This window comes from Pelobates fuscus, chromosome 10 (assembly GCF_036172605.1).
Source record: "Pelobates fuscus isolate aPelFus1 chromosome 10, aPelFus1.pri, whole genome shotgun sequence".
Classification (NCBI taxonomy): domain Eukaryota; kingdom Metazoa; phylum Chordata; class Amphibia; order Anura; family Pelobatidae; genus Pelobates; species Pelobates fuscus.
The window spans coordinates 140,960,124-140,979,821 of record NC_086326.1 but is presented as its reverse complement, the minus strand read 5'-3'; the positions used below and the strand labels follow the sequence as shown (position 1 = coordinate 140,979,821).

General features: G+C 41.1%; 1 long non-coding RNA gene across 1 annotated transcript; it reads left to right on the top strand.

Annotated features, from left to right (window-relative positions):
* The first annotated feature begins 1,225 nt into the window (after positions 1–1,225).
* On the top strand, positions 1,226–19,196 carry LOC134574599 (uncharacterized). Its single transcript, XR_010085470.1, has 3 exons — positions 1,226–1,297; positions 18,749–18,869; positions 19,168–19,196. It is a non-coding gene; the product is annotated as an uncharacterized LOC134574599 (long non-coding RNA).
* The last annotated feature ends 502 nt before the right edge of the window (positions 19,197–19,698 follow it).

Sequence of the window (19,698 nt, the reverse complement as noted above, 5' to 3'; positions counted from 1 at the left end):
CAGTGTAACATTGTGACTTTTTTTTTTCATTTTATTCTAGTACTACTGTATACAAATAAGGTTAAAGGGTTTCTACAACCATGTTTGATAGAATAATGCCCTACTGGAATTATTCTATTGGTCCCCCCTACAAAAATGCTTTAAAAACATTTTTTAAAATACGTTTTACTTACCTTAATCCAGGAGCAAAGGAACATCACAGAAGCTATGCCAAGGTGTAGCATGTCTTTGATTAGAGGATTTAACAGGCTGAAAGCAAATGCACACACACACTACAAAGTGTGAATTGTGGTATGCTCTTAATGTGGAAACATTACAGGGGCTTATTCACTAAACACCAAATTGGAGTGAATTGAAAATTAACTGCACCATTTAGACAAACAAGTGCTGATTTGAAAACACAATATGTCCAACTCATATAAAGGCACAACTTTGATGTTTTGGGCAGTATTTAATAAATAGTTTTTTTAAAATTTATAAATTATAAACATAAATATATTGTTATAACTGTGTTATTCATGAAATTACACATTGCAATGAAATAAAATCGAATGGCAAAATGCTGAAATGGCTGTTCTGGGTAAATTCTACAACTCAGCTACAGTCACAGTTCGGATATTTTGTTTTGCATTTTTGCTGCAATGTAGAGAGTTTAGTAAATAATAATAATGACTATCTACTGTTTTCTTAAAGGAATACTACTCTTTTTATTAGGAGGTTCAAAGGAACATTGAAACTGAGTTAAAAAAAAAAAAACATGGTAAAAAAAAGTTTAAACAAGAAAAGCCACAACATGTTTTAAGTCGATATTGTCCACATTTTAAAATTAAGTTGTAGATCATTTCGCTATAAATAACTCGCTGAGCAGATTGGATTTGATTGGGAAAAAAAACAATTTCTAACCTTGATCAAACATGCCCTGACTGTACATAATAATAATTAATAATAATAATAATTCATAATAATAATAATAATAATTCATAATAATAATAATCATATACCAGCTGGCCTTACACAATGCTTTCACTAAGGCCAGATGGGACACTAGTGGCATCACAGCGGAGGGATGGGGAAAACGGGATCCCGATAGTCAGCAACCAGCAAGGCAAATGAAACACTTTAATAGTGTTTAATATAAACAAGTAATGACAGAATCGTGGAATGGAACGCAACTGGAACGCATACCGGAAGTAGATGGATTCTGACAACCGGAAGTTGTTGAACACCTGAACCGGAAGTGACTGATGGCTAGTTTTTGTGGCTTCTGGACCCTTTATTGTGCGGGAAAATGGATGGTGTGAGTGCTTTCTATCTGTACCTTCCAGCCAGTGACAGGGTCTGGTTATCAGTATTCAGTAAGCACTGAGTCTCAGGGCAGCCAGACCTAGCTGTACTTTGATTTACTCAGATAGAGGGTTTGGTTCCCATTATTCCCATCTCTGGGCTGGAGGGGTCACAGCTCCCAACATGGATTTATTGTATCATTCAATGCTGCTCAGGGGTGGGTTATAAGGGGTGAGTGTATCATTTAATACTGACACCTCACACTGCTCAGGGGTGGGTTATATGGGGTGAGTGTATCATTTAATACTAACACCTCACACTGCTCAGGGGTGGGTTATATGGGGTGAGTGTATCATTTAATACTAACACCTCACACTGCTCAGGGGTGGGTTATATGGGGTGAGTGTATCATTTAATACTAACACCTCACACTGCTCAGGGGTGGGTTATATGGGGTGAGTGTATCATTTAATACTAACACCTCTCACTGCTCAGGGGTGGGTAATAGGGGTGAGTGTATCATTTAATGCTGATACCTCTTACTGCTCAGGGGTGGGTTATAAGGGGTGAGTGTATCATTTAATACTGACACCTCACACTGCTCAGGGGTGGGTTATAGGGGTTAGTATATCATTTAATGCTGCTCAGGGGTGGGTAATAGGGGTGAGGATATAATTTAATGCTGCTCAGGGGTGGGTTATATGGGGTGAGTGTATCATTTAATACTAACACCTCACACTGCTCAGGGGTGGGTTATATGGGGTGGGTATATAATTTAATGCTGGCACCTCTCACTGCTCGGGGGTGGGTATATCATTTAATGCTGGCACCTCTCACTGCTCAGGGGTGGGTTATAGGGGTGAGTATATCATTTAATACTGACACCTCACACTGCTCAGGGGTGGGTTATAGGGGTGAGTATATCATTTAATGCTGGCACCTCTCACTGCTCAGGGGTGGGTTATAGGGGTGAGTGTATCATTTAATGCTGGCACCTCTCACTGCTCAGGGGTGGGTTATAGGGGGTGAGTATATAATTTAATGCTGGCACCTCTCACTGCTCAGGGGTGGGTTATATGGGGTGAGTATATAATTTAATGCTGACACCTCACACTGCTCAGGCGTGGGTTATATGGGGTGAGTATATCATTTAATGCTCACACCTCTCACTGCTCAGGGGTGGGTTATATGGGGTGAGTATATCATTTAATGCTCACACCTCTCACTGCTCAGGGGTGGGTTATAGGGGTGAGTATATCATTTAATGCTGACACCTCACACTGCTCAGGGGTGGGTTATAGGGGTGAGTATATCATTTAATGCTGGCACCTCTCACTGCTCAGGGGTGGGTTATATGGGGTGAGTATATCATTTAATGCTCACACCTCACACTGCTCAGGGGTGGGTTATAGGGGTGAGTATATCATTTAATGCTGGCACCTCTCACTGCTCAGGGGTGGGTTATAGGGGTGAGTATATCATTTAATGCTGACACCTCTCACTGCTCAGGGGTGGGTTATATGGGGTGAGTATATAATTTAATGCTGACACCTCTCACTGCTCAGGGGTGGGTTATAGGGGTGATTATATAATTTAATACTGACACCTCACACTGCTCAGGGGTGGGTTATAGGGGTGATTATATAATTGAATACTGACACCTCACACTGCTCAGGGGTGAGTATATAATTTAATGCACACACCTCTCACTGCTCAGGGGTGGGTTATATGGGTGATTATATAATTTAATACTGACACCTCACACTGCTCAGGGGTGGGTTATAGGGGTGATTATATAATTGAATACTGACACCTCACACTGCTCAGGGGTGGGTTATAGGGGTGAGTATATAATTTAATGCACACACCTCTCACTGCTCAGGGGTGGGTTATATGGGTGATTATATAATTTAATACTGACACCTCACACTGCTCAGGGGTGGGTTATAGGGGTGATTATATAATTTAATACTGACACCTCACACTGCTCAGGGGTGGGTTATAGGGGTGATTATATAATTTAATACTGACACCTCACACTGCTCAGGGGTGGGTTATAGGGGTGATTATATAATTTAATACTGACACCTCACACTGCTCAGGGGTGGGTTATAGGGGTGATTATATAATTTAATACTGACACCTCACACTGCTCAGGGGTGGGTTATATGGGGTGAGTATATAATTTAATGCTGACACCTCTCACTGCTCAGGGGTGAGTATTATAGAGATGTGCTTAGTGGCTGTGATGGAGTGGAGGTACATGGCAGTTTGGATACATTGCTTAGAGATGTAGGTTTTGGAGAAACTAAATATGTAATTATTATTTGTGATTTAATCTTGGAGGTTAAATATACTTTACTGAACTTATTTACTTTTATGGGATAGTTTTGAGGCCTAAGAGACTTCAGGGTTAGTGTTTTCTCTTTTATCATAGTAAATGAGTATGTGGAGGAATAAATTATTGGTTAATTTTGAGTTGGTAATAAATAAAACTTATGTTTTTTTTATATATTTATATATATATATAGATATGTATATATACTTTTAGTTTGGATACATATATTTTAGAGTTACCTGTTCAATTATTTAGATTTCTGATCTGTATTCTAGCTTCTAGGGATTTAAAAAAAAATTGGGGGGTGGGGGTAATCAAATCATGCTAAATGATACTCCAGGCACCATAACTACTACAGATTATCAGAGTGGTTGTGATGCACTAAAACTTTTCTCCTAATTTAATTTCTGCAAAGGGGTTGACATCCAGTTCAAATTTGGTCAAAGTTAATTAAGTTACTGTAAGCTTCTAAGTTTATAATAAGCAAAAAATGGGTTAGTCTGTGTGATGAACACTTTATATCAGTCCAACTTGACATAATGGTAGACCGTTAAATTCTTCATCCTGGCTTTAAAGCCAGAAAATTATTGGAACAGTTAAGGGTCCATTCAACTTACTGGAATCCTCTTTCTAAGAGTCATACTGCATAGACATTGACATATTTTTATTATTATTATATTTATAAAGCGCCAAAAAACTCCGTAGCGCTGTACAATGGGTGGGCTAACAAAAATGTAATTGTAACCAGACAAGTTTGACGCACAGAAATAGAGGGATTGAGGCCCTGCTCAGTGAGTTTACATGCTAGAGGGAGTGGGTTATAGGGGTGAGTGTATCATTTAATGCTGGCACCTCTCACTGCTCAGGGGTGGGTTATAGGGGGTGAGTATATAATTTAATGCTGGCACCTCTCACTGCTCAGGGGTGGGTTATATGGGGTGAGTATATAATTTAATGCTGACACCTCACACTGCTCAGGCGTGGGTTATATGGGGTGAGTATATCATTTAATGCTCACACCTCTCACTGCTCAGGGGTGGGTTATATGGGGTGAGTATATCATTTAATGCTCACACCTCTCACTGCTCAGGGGTGGGTTATAGGGGTGAGTATATCATTTAATGCTGACACCTCACACTGCTCAGGGGTGGGTTATAGGGGTGAGTATATCATTTAATGCTGGCACCTCTCACTGCTCAGGGGTGGGTTATATGGGGTGAGTATATCATTTAATGCTCACACCTCACACTGCTCAGGGGTGGGTTATAGGGGTGAGTATATCATTTAATGCTGGCACCTCTCACTGCTCAGGGGTGGGTTATAGGGGTGAGTATATCATTTAATGCTGACACCTCTCACTGCTCAGGGGTGGGTTATATGGGGTGAGTATATAATTTAATGCTGACACCTCTCACTGCTCAGGGGTGGGTTATAGGGGTGATTATATAATTTAATACTGACACCTCACACTGCTCAGGGGTGGGTTATAGGGGTGATTATATAATTGAATACTGACACCTCACACTGCTCAGGGGTGAGTATATCATTTAATGCACACACCTCTCACTGCTCAGGGGTGGGTTATATGGGTGATTATATAATTGAATACTGACACCTCACACTGCTCAGGGGTGGGTTATAGGGGTGAGTATATAATTTAATGCACACACCTCTCACTGCTCAGGGGTGGGTTATATGGGTGATTATATAATTTAATACTGACACCTCACACTGCTCAGGGGTGGGTTATAGGGGTGATTATATAATTTAATACTGACACCTCACACTGCTCAGGGGTGGGTTATAGGGGTGATTATATAATTTAATACTGACACCTCACACTGCTCAGGGGTGGGTTATAGGGGTGATTATATAATTTAATACTGACACCTCACACTGCTCAGGGGTGGGTTATAGGGGTGATTATATAATTTAATACTGACACCTCACACTGCTCAGGGGTGGGTTATATGGGGTGAGTATATAATTTAATGCTGACACCTCTCACTGCTCAGGGGTGAGTATTATAGAGATGTGCTTAGTGGCTGTGATGGAGTGGAGGTACAGGGCAGTTTGGATACATTGCTTAGAGATGTAGGTTTTGGAGAAACTAAATATGTAATTATTATTTGTGATTTAATCTTGGAGGTTAAATATACTTTACTGAACTTATTTACTTTTATGGGATAGTTTTGAGGCCTAAGAGACTTCAGGGTTAGTGTTTTCTCTTTTATCATAGTAAATGAGTATGTGGAGGAATAAATTATTGGTTAATTTTGAGTTGGTAATAAATAAAACTTATGTTTTTTTTATATATTTATATATATATATAGATATGTATATATACTTTTAGTTTGGATACATATATTTTAGAGTTACCTGTTCAATTATTTAGATTTCTGATCTGTATTCTAGCTTCTAGGGATTTAAAAAAAAATTGGGGGGTGGGGGTAATCAAATCATGCTAAATGATACTCCAGGCACCATAACTACTACAGATTATCAGAGTGGTTGTGATGCACTAAAACTTTTCTCCTAATTTAATTTCTGCAAAGGGGTTGACATCCAGTTCAAATTTGGTCAAAGTTAATTAAGTTACTGTAAGCTTCTAAGTTTATAATAAGCAAAAAATGGGTTAGTCTGTGTGATGAACACTTTATATCAGTCCAACTTGACATAATGGTAGACCGTTAAATTCTTCATCCTGGCTTTAAAGCCAGAAAATTATTGGAACAGTTAAGGGTCCATTCAACTTACTGGAATCCTCTTTCTAAGAGTCATACTGCATAGACATTGACATATTTTTATTATTATTATATTTATAAAGCGCCAAAAAACTCCGTAGCGCTGTACAATGGGTGGGCTAACAAAAATGTGATTGTAACCAGACAAGTTTGACGCACAGAAATAGAGGGATTGAGGCCCTGCTCAGTGAGTTTACATGCTAGAGGGAGTGGGGTATAGTGACACAGTAACAGAGGGATTGAGGGCTCTGCTCAGTGAGCTTACATGCTAGAGGGTCAGGGCCGGACTGGGGATACGAAGCAGCCCTGGAAAAAAATCTATGCCAGCCCCATAAGTCATTGTGTTATGTAGGGTGTTATATATATATATATATATATATATATATATATATACACATATATATTATTGATACATTTCTTCTTCTAATTCAAAATATTAGTCCTTTCAGGGTAATTCAATTATACAGTAAAGCATACTCACACACAGACAATCTTACTGATGCAAACAAATAGGCTCATTGACAGGCAATCTCAATGACACACACAGACAAGGTTACTGGCACACACACAAATTTAGTACAGACAAACTCTGATACACACACAAGCTTACTACAGACAAGCTCACTGTCACACACACACGCTCACTACAGACAAGCTCACTGATGTGCACACACTCTTCCTACAGACAAGCCCATTGACACACACATGCTCCCTACATACAAGCTCACTAACATGCACACACACATGATGCCTACAGACAAGCTCCCTGACACACATACAAGCTCACTCACTAGCAGGCACACACACAAACAAACTCACTAGCAGGCGCACACACACAGAGGCTCCCTCGCTAGCAGATGCGCGCGCGCAGACACACACACACAGAAGCTCTCTCGCTCTCTCACTAGCAGATGCGCGCACACACAAAGACATCCACACACACAGAGGCAGACAGTCACTGACACCGAGGCAGACATCCACACACACAGAGACAGGCAGACAGCCACACACAGGCAGACCGTCACTGACACCGAGGCAGACATACACACACACAGAGACAGGCAGACAGCCACACACACAGGCAGACAGTCACACACTTACACACACACACACACGAAGAAAGTCACACACTCACAGGCAGACAGTCACACACAACACACACAGACAGACACACACACACGGGCAGACAGTCACACACACACAGTCACACACACAGGCAGACAGACAGACACACACAGTCACACACACAGGCAGACAGACACACACACACACAGTCACACACAGACACACTGATCTGCTTCTTACCTCCACATCCCTTGGAGCTCCTGGAGGCTGGTTGTTGGGGAAACAGGGACTCCTTCCTGCTTCCCATGCAGCAGTTACCAGGGCCCCTGCTGCACGCTAAGCTCCGCCCCACCACACGCTCGGCTCCGCCCCCGCACGCTAACTCCGCCCCCGCCGCAGTTTAAAAAAAAAAACATTTTTTATAATCCCGGCCGGCCATGTGTGAGCTGTGCCGGCCGCCTGGCTCCCCCTTCTCCCATGGGGCCCTGTGCGGCCGAACAGCTCGCACATGACCGCCGGGATTACAGGAGCCTGATTGCTGATTAGGGCGGTTAGCCCAGCCCCAGGTGCCGCGGCCCACTGGGAAATTTCCCGGTATCCCGGTGGGCCAGTCCGGCCCTGTAGAGGGAGTTGGGTAAAGTGACACGGAAGGTAAGGGAAGTATTAGTGAAGTAGATTGGTAGAATAGTATTCAATGAAGACTTAGTGTGGGTTTTTTTGAAGCCATTAACAGTTTAATTGATTCGCTTTTGTGAAAAGGTGAGTTTTTAATATTTTTTTGAAGGTATGGAGATTAGGTGAGCGTCTAACAGAAAAGGGAAGGGAGTTCCACAGGAACGGTGCAGGTCTTGAAGGCGAGCATTAGAGGCGGGAGTACGGACAGAGGATATACGTAGGATAGACATATCAAACATTATAAGGGTCAACACAAATGTACAATTACAATGTGCATAATGTCTTTTAAATTATAAATTGTATCTTTTGGCGTATCAAGTTCTTCCTCTTCCGGCTAATGGATAGTGTGAGAATATGGCGGTATTATTCTTTGACAAACAGCAGCTTTTCCATATTATTGTTATTTATCTAGTTTGCTTCGATTGATGGTTATTTTGGTGGACCAGTTATTTGTTAGAACATTTTCTCTGAGGAACTACCACATTTGGGTTTATTTACCAGGAATACAGGAATCCTAGAGAATTGAGGAGGGGATATTAGTCACAAATAACTGAGTAGGAGAATTTCTATAGTTTGCCTATTTTCGCACACAATGTGCAGATACCATACCATATATACCATATGTTTGGTAGAAACACCTCAAATTTCAGGTTAAATTAGTCAAACTGTTTCACAGCCATGAAAATCGATGTGTGATGTTGCCCATGTTTTAGCAGGTGCCTGAGAAGTACGGAGTTTATAGTGTGTGAGACTGTATGTAGAGTGTGTGTAAATTTCAGTTCGGCATTCGGAACTTCGGCACCATCGGAATTTCGGGACATTGGAATTTTGGGACTTCGTATGTTCTCGTGCAGCCGCTTGTAATGTGTAACAATATTGTGTGCTTGGAGAAGATGATCAAGATTATTATTCCAGCATGCCTGAGAAGATGGTGGTGTCCTCTGCATGTGACCCACTATGGTTGCTGTCTGGTGGAATGTTTCCTAATGACCCTTATTGTATTCTTGTTTATGCCTGTGAATGCAGAAGCAGTGAGGATGTAAGATGTTTGCAGAGAGATGACTGTGGTATTTGGTACTGTCTCCTTTATTTTGCAGATAATGTATTGTAATAGTAGAGATCACTTGTTTTTGTTTTCACAAAATACACAGCATATTTTCATGATTTTTTTTTTTTTTTTTTTAAACAACAAAAAAAAAAACCTTTGAAACAATAAAGCAATTGCTGGAAGCTACAGGACAGGCTTTCCAAGGTTTTTAATACAATTTCAAAAGTGGTGCTAGGTAATCGCTTTCTTTGTAATACCGTTTTTTTTTTTTTACTTTGATTTAATAAGCTTTCCAAAGGATTCAATACTTTTGAAACATCTTTCTAACAGTATTGATTCATTTGGGAAGTTTGCTAAATTGAGGCCTTAATTTAAAACATTTTGCAGCAGATGGTTATGTCTGGAAAGGGTTAAAGTGATTTTAAAAAAAAAAGCTGACTTTGAGCTGACTGTGTTTGATAGAAGCGCAAAGGAGCAAGCGGATGAAGTCATACTTCACAGACCAGGGGAAAAATGGAACCGAGAAAAAGAAAAACAATCCGAGCAATGCTGCAACTTCTTGCCATTCGATGACGATTGGAATAGAAGCCAGTCGTTTAACTGATGATCTCACAGGAGTTAGGGACTGTGGCACACAAACTGATTCTCTGTTCCCTCTGTGTTTCAACAACCAGAAGCTACTCTGTATATTGTAGCTGAGATATCACTCACTGTCTGCTACCCAAAGGAATGGATTTTATGGAGCCAAGTCAAATGCTTCTGGGAAGCTGTTTAATTTCATGTCAATTCCAAGCAATGCAAGTGTTTTCACAGTCTGTGGAGTTTTGTAAATAATGAACAGTAACTCGTAAATGAGAGATAAAGTAATGGTAATGTTGGTGTCTGTATGTGCAGCATTTCAGTATGAGACATCATACTGACATCTCTTACTCTTACTGACAAACTGCACACACGTACCTCCATGAAGTCCCAAGTCCTCCCTCAGCCCTGTCTCTGACATCCCTCAGTCTGTGGGACAGTGAAGTCGGAGTAAGAAAATCAGGCTACATGGAGATCTACCTTGCCTCTTGACTAGTTAAAGGTAAGTTTTCTTTTCTATCATTTATTTATTTTTTTTTTTTTTAAATAAGGGGTCTTGCTAGAAAGGGTTACAACAAGTAGCAATAGTGTTGTGTTAAGAGACTTTTTTTGGTTCGAGTAACCCTTTCAATGATTGACCTCTGGAATTGTTTTTGATTTGCACTATGGGGTGCATTGACAAATTACTGAACCATCTAGAATACTGTCAGAATGTAGGAAAATGTTAATGATCCTGACAGTGACATTTTGCAGTATTCACTGTTCTCAAAATTAAAACAATTAGCAAAGAGGAAAAAATATTGATAAAATCTCTCCCCAGATGATTACCCTTGGCCCATAAGATCTCTCTTCTTCCTCTGACCCGAGAGACTGGGCCAAGAGCCTTTTTCCGTGGTTTGGCCGAGTTCATCTTTTAAAAGCAAACCTCCTAGCACACTAGTTTTTTTTCTTTTATGCTCTCCATTCACACTTATACTTTTTTTCTAGGGATGTGCATGGGGAAAAAATTCATTTCAGTTCAGCATTCGGAACTTCGGCACCATCGGAATTTCGGGACATTGGAATTTTGGGACTTCGTATGTTCTCGTGCAGCCGCTTAGTAGATAACTCCCTAATTCCCACGGTATTAGAGCGCTATCTACCAAAAGGCTGAAAGACCTAAATTGGTCTTTCAGCCAAATTTACTAATACTAAGTAAAAATTACTTAGTATTAGTAAATGATGCCCCTACTCGCTATACCGCGAGTAGGGACATATATGCCTTTGGCTGCTCACTGTTAACAAAAAAAACAAAAACAGGGCCCCCCTCCTGAGCCGCCACCCGTGCTGCACGAGTGGGGTCTTTTAAACTGAAAGGGGGACCCCATTGCCCCCACCCCTGAGTGGCGAGTGGGGGCCCTAAATTACTTCAAGGGGGGGGGACCTATTGTCCCCACCCCTGAGCGGCGGGTGGGGCTCTAAAGTAAAATAGGGGCGGGACCTATTTTCCTACCCCCGACCGCCACCCCTGAGCGGTGGGTGGGGGCACTAAAATACTTTAAAGGGGGGGACCTATTGTCCTCCCCCCCTGGCCCCCACCCCCGAGCGGCGGGTGGGGGCCCTAAAGTAAAATAAAAGGGGGGGAGAAGTATTGTCACCCCCTCTGGCCCCCACCCCAGACTGTGGGTTGAGGCCCTAAATTACCTGAAAGGGGGGGACCTAAATAGTCACCTCCTCCATAAAATAGTGAGGGGGGAACAATAATTAAGTACCTGTAAAAAAAAAAAAAACTTACCATTTGATGTCTTCTTTTTTCTAAAAATCTTCTTTTTTCAGCCCCAGAAAAGGCCAAATAAAAACCATAATAACCGTCGCACTTAAAAAAAAAAAGAGTGCAAAAAAAAAGAATCCAACTTCACCCATGGAGGGCTCCGCTCAAACTCAGCTCTGCAGGGCAGGGGAAGGCTTATAAAGCCTTTCCCCACCCTGCAATTAGGCTCAGAGCACACAAAAAAAAATACTTTCAATGAAAAAAAAAACTTTCGATACTTTAAAAAAAAAAAAAACTTTCAATGAACCAATCAGAGTGTTGTTATGAGTCAAATTACACAGTGTGGGAAAATTCCAAATAACTTTTCCACGCTGTGTAAAATGACACAGAGCACTCTGATTGGTTAAGCCATCCAATCAGAGTGCTCTGACAGGTAAATGAAGAGACTGACAGGTAAGTCTCTACATTTACCTGTCACAGCACTTTGATTGGTTAGCTTGAAATCCAGCCAAAAAGAGTGCTCTGTGTCATTTTACACAGCGTGGGAAAGTTCTTTCGAATTTTCCCACGCTGTGTAATTTGACTCAAAACAACACTCTGATTGGTTCATTGAAAGTTTTTTTGTTTTTTTTAGTGTGATGGTTCTTATGGCTTTTTATTTGGCCTTTTCTGGGGCTGAAAAAAGATTTTTAGAAAAAAGAAGACATCAAATGGTAAGTTTTATTTTTTTTATTTTTTTATAGGTACTTAATTATTGTTCCCCACTCACTATTTTTAGGGTGAGGGGGGTAGGTAGGAATTTTAATAATTTTTTTGGGTGGGGGTGACTAGGGGATTGGGGACCCCTAGTCACCTGGGGCGCGCGGGGTGTATTTTTATTTAGGACCCCCACCTGCCGCCGGGGGGGAGGACAATAGGTCTCCCCCTTCAAGTAATTTAGGGCCCCCACCCACCGCTCAGGGATGGGGGCCGGGTAGGGGGACAATAGGTTCACCCCCTTTTTATTTTACTTTAGGGCCCCCACCCGCCGCTCAGGGGTGGGGGCCAGGGGGGAGGACAATAGGTCCCCCCCCTTATTCTAATTTAGGGCCCCCTCCCACCGCTCAGGGGTGGGGCCTGGTGGGGAGAACAATAGGTCCCCCCCTTATTCTAATTTAGGGCCCCCACCCACCGCTCAGGGGTGGGGGCCGGGGGGGGCAATAGGTCCCCCTTTAGTTTAAAAGCCCCCATTCGCGCGTCAAGGGAGGGGGGCCACTTAGTTTTTTTTTGTTTGTTTTTTACAGTGAGCAGCCACGGGCTGCTCACTGTTTACTAGACATACCCCTACTCGCAGTATAGCGAGTAGGGGCATAATTTACTAATACTACGTAATCTTTACTTAGTATTAGTAATTTTGGCTGAAAGACCAATTCAGGTCTTTCAGCCTTTTAGTAGATAGCTCCCTAATACCGTGGGAGTTAGGGAGTTATCTACTTATTCATTCCTGTCATTACATTGACTGGCTAAGTAACTTACATTTTCTATGAATGTATGTTACTTGATTGTTGTAAGTGTTGGAAATGCCTACAGCTGAATCCTGGCTATGTTTGTATACTTTTTATTTAAACTTGTATACAGTGTAACATTCTTCCACTGGGTAGGTATATTAGTACTTCAGCAATACTGTGCTTCGGAAATTCAGCTATTCGGACATTCGGAAATATCTGAATGTCCGAATTGCCTGAAATTCGTCCGAACTGACATTCGGAACGAAACGAATTGCACATGTCTACTTTTTTCTCTTCTCTACACTATGTAGTCCGTCGCATAATTAAACCTCTCTTATATAGATTGAGATATGATGTCCTGTGGACCTTTTTCCTCCTCTCTTGCTTGAATTCTATCTGTGAGGCTCCCAATGAGAGCCCATTGGAACCTCTTTTGAGTTCTATACTAGACAGTCAGAGTTCAGTTGAGGAGCTTTTTGCAGCTTCTAATAAGAGTACGGGCATATGGAATGTTATACACATACTTAGGGGACTTCGGGTCATTGCTAAGTAGCCCTTTTAACTCCCTGTTCTTCCAGCTACATTTTCTTCTTTCTGTTTCTTCCCCTTAACGCTTTTGTTATACTTTTGAATATTTCCACTACCTACTTCCACACTACCTTCCCATATTCAGTCACCTCTCCCCCTTATACATATATATTTTTCATCTTAAAGGGACACTCTAGGCACCCAGACCACTTCTGCTCATTGGAGTGGTCTGGGTGCCAACTCCCACTACCCTTAACCCTGCAAGTGTAATTATTGCAGTTTTTTTTTTTTAAACTGCAATAATTACCTTGCAGGGTTAAGTCCTCCCTATTAGACAGCCACTAGAGGGAACTTCCTGGTCCCTAGCACAGGTTTTCTGTGCTAGAGCGTCGCTGGACGTCCTCACGCTGTGTTAGGACCTCCAGCGTCGCTCTATTCCCCATTGGGAAGCATTGAAATTCATTTTCAATGCTTTCCTATGGGGTGCACTAATGCGCATGCGCGGCATTGCTGCGCATGCGCATTAGGTCTCCTCGGCCGGTGGGCGAGATCAGTCTCGCCCACCGGCCGACGTAAGCAGAAGGAGGAGCGGCGGGGGAGGAGGAAGCAGCGACGTGGGACATGTCGCTGCCTCTGGTAAGTCACTGAAGGGGTTTTCACCCCTTCAGCAACTGGGGATTGGGGGGTGGGAGGGAGAGGGACCCTCCAGTGCCAGGAAAACGGATCGTTTTCCTGGCACTAGAGTTTCCCTTTAACTAGCAGTTGGGGAGAGATTTGCACTGTTTCCTATTTTTCTATTCATTACCCTGTATTTTATTTTTTTTCTTTCCTAACTGTGTTAAAATTTTGAATTTAAGCAGGGCTTGACAAATCCCAAGCGACTAGAAGCTTTGTCCTGGTGCCTGGATTTTGTCAGCCCGTTCCCTCAGAGGTGGACAGCAGGCAGGGGGAGAGTGGAGGGATGACGCTGGCTGTGAAGAATGGAGCCAGGTGGCGAGGTAGATGGAATCTTGTTGATCTGGTCCCTCCTGTGCCTTGCTTTGATGCTGGGAGCCAGAATATGATGTCACTCCTGCCGCGGCATCACTAATATTTTTTCCAACACCGTGCCTGACTTACTGCAGTTTGATCATCTTGGCCAATCTAATGAATTGCCATTGAAGGCTATGACGCATGCTTTGCTATTTGCTGCACCAATCTGCATCTCCTCATAGAGATGTAGCACTAGACTGGAAAGCACCTCTACTGAGTGACTGCCACTAGAGGTGTTACTAGGCAGCAATGAAACACTGCCTTTCCTCTGAAATAGCAGTGTGTACATTGAAACGCCCGCAAGGACAGGCTATAGACACTAGAACCACTACATTCAGCTTTAGTGGTTCTGGTGACTATAAGGATATTTTTGTTGTTGAAAATTAAACTCTGTTTAAAAAAAAAAAAAAAAAAACAGGCTCCTACCTTTAGTTGGCTCCTAGAATCAAAGCAAATTTGTCAAGCCCTGCTAAAAAATGATCAACATTGGCTTATTTTCAGTATTTATTCATTAGGCCGTGCCTTGAACACCTTTTGTTAAAAATGAGTTCTGCTTAAAGTGTGATATGTAATGCACCTGTAACCAGCACAATAAAGAAAGTGAAGAGAACCTTTCTTTCAGTTACAGGTTATTGCTCCAAAACTCCAACGTTTCCTCTCTGGTAGAGTGAGCAGCGACACGCAAAACTTGGAAATGTAATATTGCTTAATATTCCTGGGTTTCTAGTAGTCTCATAAAGTAGGGCTTGACAGAACCCAAGTCGCCATGGTGACTAGGAATTTTTTCCTAGAGCCTGGCTGTTTGCCTGCCCTGCCCCCCCTCCCCCCCCCCCCGAGGCGGATGGCTATGTGCAATGGCGGTAGTGGCAAGGGAGCTGTCATCTTCTTACTCTGCTCCCTCGCACCCTGCAGTAATGCCGGGAACAGGAATATGACGTCCGTCTGGCCCTGGCATCACTAAACAGCACGTGAAGGAGCAGACCAAGAAGAGCTTGAAGATTAAAGGATCACAGCAGCCACACTGGACCTGAGGGAAAGGATCCACTCCAGCTTTCCCTAATGTAGGGAGGCTGTTTGGATATAAATTTAATTAAATCAAATAATACAAACTTTTAGCAGTGTAAAAGACAATGTGTATGTCTGTCAGTAACTGTGTGTATGTCTGTCAGTAACTGTGTGTATGTCTGTCAGTAACTGTATGTCTGTCAGTAACTGTGCATGTCTGTCAGTAACAGTGTGTATGTCTGTCAGTAACTGTGTGTATGTCTGTCAGTAACTGTGTATGTCTGTCAGTAACTAACTGTGTGTATGTCAGTAACTAACTGTGTATGTCTGTCAGTAACTGTGTGTATGTCTGTCAGTAACTGTGTATGTCTGTCAGTAACTGTGTGTATGTCTGTCAGTAACTGTGTGTATGTCTGTCAGTAACTGTGTGTATGTCTGTCAGTAACTGTGTGTATGTCTGTCAGTAACTGTATGTATGTCTGTCAGTAACTGTGTGTATGTCTGTCAGTAACTGTGTGTATGTCTGTCAGTAACTAACTGTGTGTATGTCTGTCAGTAACTAACTGTGTGTATGTCTGTCAGTAACTAACTGTGTGTATGTCTGTCAGTAACTGTGTGTATGTCTGTCAGTAACTGTGTGTATGTCAGTAACTAACTGTGTGTATGTCTGTCAGTAACTGTGTGTATGTCTGTCAGTAACTATGTGTATGTCTGTCAGTAACTGTGTGTATGTCTGTCTGTCAGTAACTGTGTGTATGTCTGTCAGTAACTAACTGTGTGTATGTCTGTCAGTAACTGTGTGTATGTCTGTCAGTAACTGTGTGTATGTCTGTCAGTAACTGTGTGTATGTCAGTAACTAACTGTGTGTATGTCTGTCAGTAACTGTATGTATGTCTGTCAGTAACTGTATGTATGCCTGTCAGTAACTGTGTGTATGTCTGTCAGTAACTGTGTGTATGTCTGTCAGTAACTGTGTATCTCACTAACTAACTGTGTGTATGTCAGTAACTAACTGTGTATATGTCTGTCAGTAACTGTGTGTATGTCTGTCAGTAACTGTGTGTATGTCTGTCAGTAACTGTGTGTATGTCTGTCAGTAACTGTGTGTATGTCTGTCAGTAACTGTGTGTATGTCTGTCAGTAACTAACTGTGTGTATGTCTGTCAGTAACTAACTGTGTATGTCTGTCAGTAACTAACTGTGTGTATGTCTGTCAGTAACTAACTGTGTGTATGTCTGTCAGTAACTGTGTGTATGTCTGTCAGTAACTGTGTGTATGTCTGTCAGTAACTGTGTGTATGTCTGTCAGTAACTGTGTGTATGTCTGTCAGTAACTGTGTGTATGTCTGTCAGTAACTGTGTGTATGTCTGTCAGTAACTGTGTATTTAGGTGACCAGCCCCCATCCGATCACATGAAAAGGTGTTTTTACGCACTTTTTTCCCATTCTGGGGCTGGCCCGCCTCCATGGCTGAGATAATCGATGTTGATGATATCAGTCATTCCAATGTTTTCCCATGCAAAGCTATTGTGCATGCACGGCAAAATGCTGCCCCAATCAGCATCTTCTCCTAGAAATGCATTGATTCAATGCATCTCTATGGGAAATGTTCAGACGCTGCATGCTGGTGCAGCACCTCTACCAGGAAGCACCTCTAGTGTCGGTGTGAGTGACTGCCACTAGATGGGTAACTAGCCAGCAATGTAAACACGGTCTATTCTCTGAAAAGGCAGTGTTTACATTGATAAGCCTTCAGGGACAGGCTACAGACACCAGAACCACTACATTAAGCTGTAATGGCTCTGGTGACTATAGTGTCCCTTTTACGAATTGTATTTTTATCGTTGAAAAAAACTGGCTCCTTACTTTTTTTAAGCAGGCTCCTATATTAACAGCAAATTTATAAAGCCCTGTCATGAAGTACATACCACGGGTTCCAGAACAAGCCTCATGTGTGCAGGATAAACCATCTTCATGGCAGATAGGGAACAAACATTTAAGAAAATAGATGTGTTCTATGTTAATATGCCTGAGAAGTGACAGGCATTGTAATAGCACCAGACATACAGCTGTAATTGTAATTACACACTGATAAATTCTGCCACATAGCTTTCTTGACTTTCAGACAGTACATTTAAGTCGTGTGGCCTCTTCTTCTCCCACAAAAAAAGGTGATTTTATACTATGGAGAAAGAAGATTAATTTTACTATACCCTAAGCATAGCCATAGTGGTTATGGTACTTAGAGTGTAATTCAGCCTCTTCTCTTCCCAACTATTTTGATTTTGTGTGTGATTTTTATAGCGTGTATTTATTTTTAAACCCAAAGTAAAATAGCTAGACAAAAAGCGCTGATTTGGAAGAATTCTTCGATATTATAGCCTACATTTTTGCAGTTTGGTGTTCAGTTCACTATAATCTGGAATTTAGGGAATTAAGCATTTTGTGTGAAGCAGTTTCAGAGTGTTTATGTGACACACTATGAATAGCATGGATGACGCTTTGTGTATGTTTGAGATTTTATCGCTAATGCTATGAAATCTGTGTTTAACACGATGAAGAGCGTTTGTGTTTTGTTGGCCATATATAAACTTTATGCTGAGTATGACTTAATTTGTTTAACATTGTAGGGCTTATTCGTTAAAGCAGGAATTGTGGAGCATTGGCCAGCACTTGCGAAATTTAGGCGCAACTAACTGAAAAAATCTGAGTAGGAGTTCTACAATTAGATTTTTTTCGGTCCAGAATTTGCAGTTTCCATACAAATCCCAGTTCTGTGAATACATCTCCATGTGTAACAGAGTTATTCACTGAAGTGAGAATTCAAAGTAAATTTCAAATTTAAGATCAAAATAGATGAACCAGAAAGATTATCTGATTTAGCTAAGCTCTGCTGCTTTGGCCAAAAAATTCACTTTTTGAATTCTCTTTAATGTAACCCTGGCAGTTTCACACACACACACACACACACACACTCATCATTCCGTTTACAGTGATAGAAGATGTCTTTGTCACATAATATTAGCATAACAAAAGCGTGAGTAATTTATATTATTAAAAAGGCATTTTCCTATTCGTGTTCATTTTAATGTTTTATCCTGAAATTTACTAATCCATTAGATACATATACCAGTAAAATTTTATATATATATATTTCTAATCTTGTCTACAAATAATACATTTAAATTTTTTATATTTTGTTCATTTTTCAGCCTTTGTCCTCAAGACTGTAGAAAATAACTAAACACAATGTATTACTGACACCGGAGAACAGACACAACTACATTCTTCACTAAAGAACTTTGAGATTCCTATCGGAGTATTCCCATTCCGGTAAGTTAAATCTTACAATATATTTAATGCTTGTATGACATATAATCATGTCTGTCTTAAGGCCTTGTACACTGATTTGGAGTTGTGCCTATTTTGCTAGAATTTGGTCTCGGGTTTAGAGGACAAATCCGGTGGTTAACCGCAACACAGATGAAAGATGTCCGTCTGTATATTACCGTGAATTTACTGCTGTTTAATTTTAAAGATCATTTTTAGTACTGTGTAAGGTTCCTTTTCATTTCTTGTTAATGTCTTATATAATCTTGTTCACTTGTCTATTGTTGCTATTATTTCACAGTTTGGACTGAGGATTCACAGATTTTCCCAAGACGCAGAAGGAAGAACCCTTGTCCTCTTGATTTCACTGCTGAATCCTTACTGTACTCTAGCAGCAGTCTTTCAGCCATTACTCAGTAAGAATTCCATACTTGTTCTATAAAAACAATAAACGTATTACAGCAATGTTAGTACGAATTTCTTGAAAATCCATGTTCTGTTTCTATTAAGAATGCTTTCATTTGCATGATTAATCAGTTATTGGAGTTTGAGTTTACTTTTTGGATTTTATATACAAATAAAGCAAATATTGTTAAATATATTGTGTAAAACTGAACAAAAGATCTCCATATAAATAAATGTTTGTTGTTTTTTTGTTTGTTTTTTTAATATAAAACGGTTGCACACATATTGAAATGATAAACCACATAAATACAACACCCATCAAACATGTAAATATGTGCAGTGGTAGCTGTCTGCGTTTTATGACTGCTGCCTGTGAATTCTGCCATGCATAGTGTAGGTAGAGTGTGTGTTTAGTGGCACAATTACT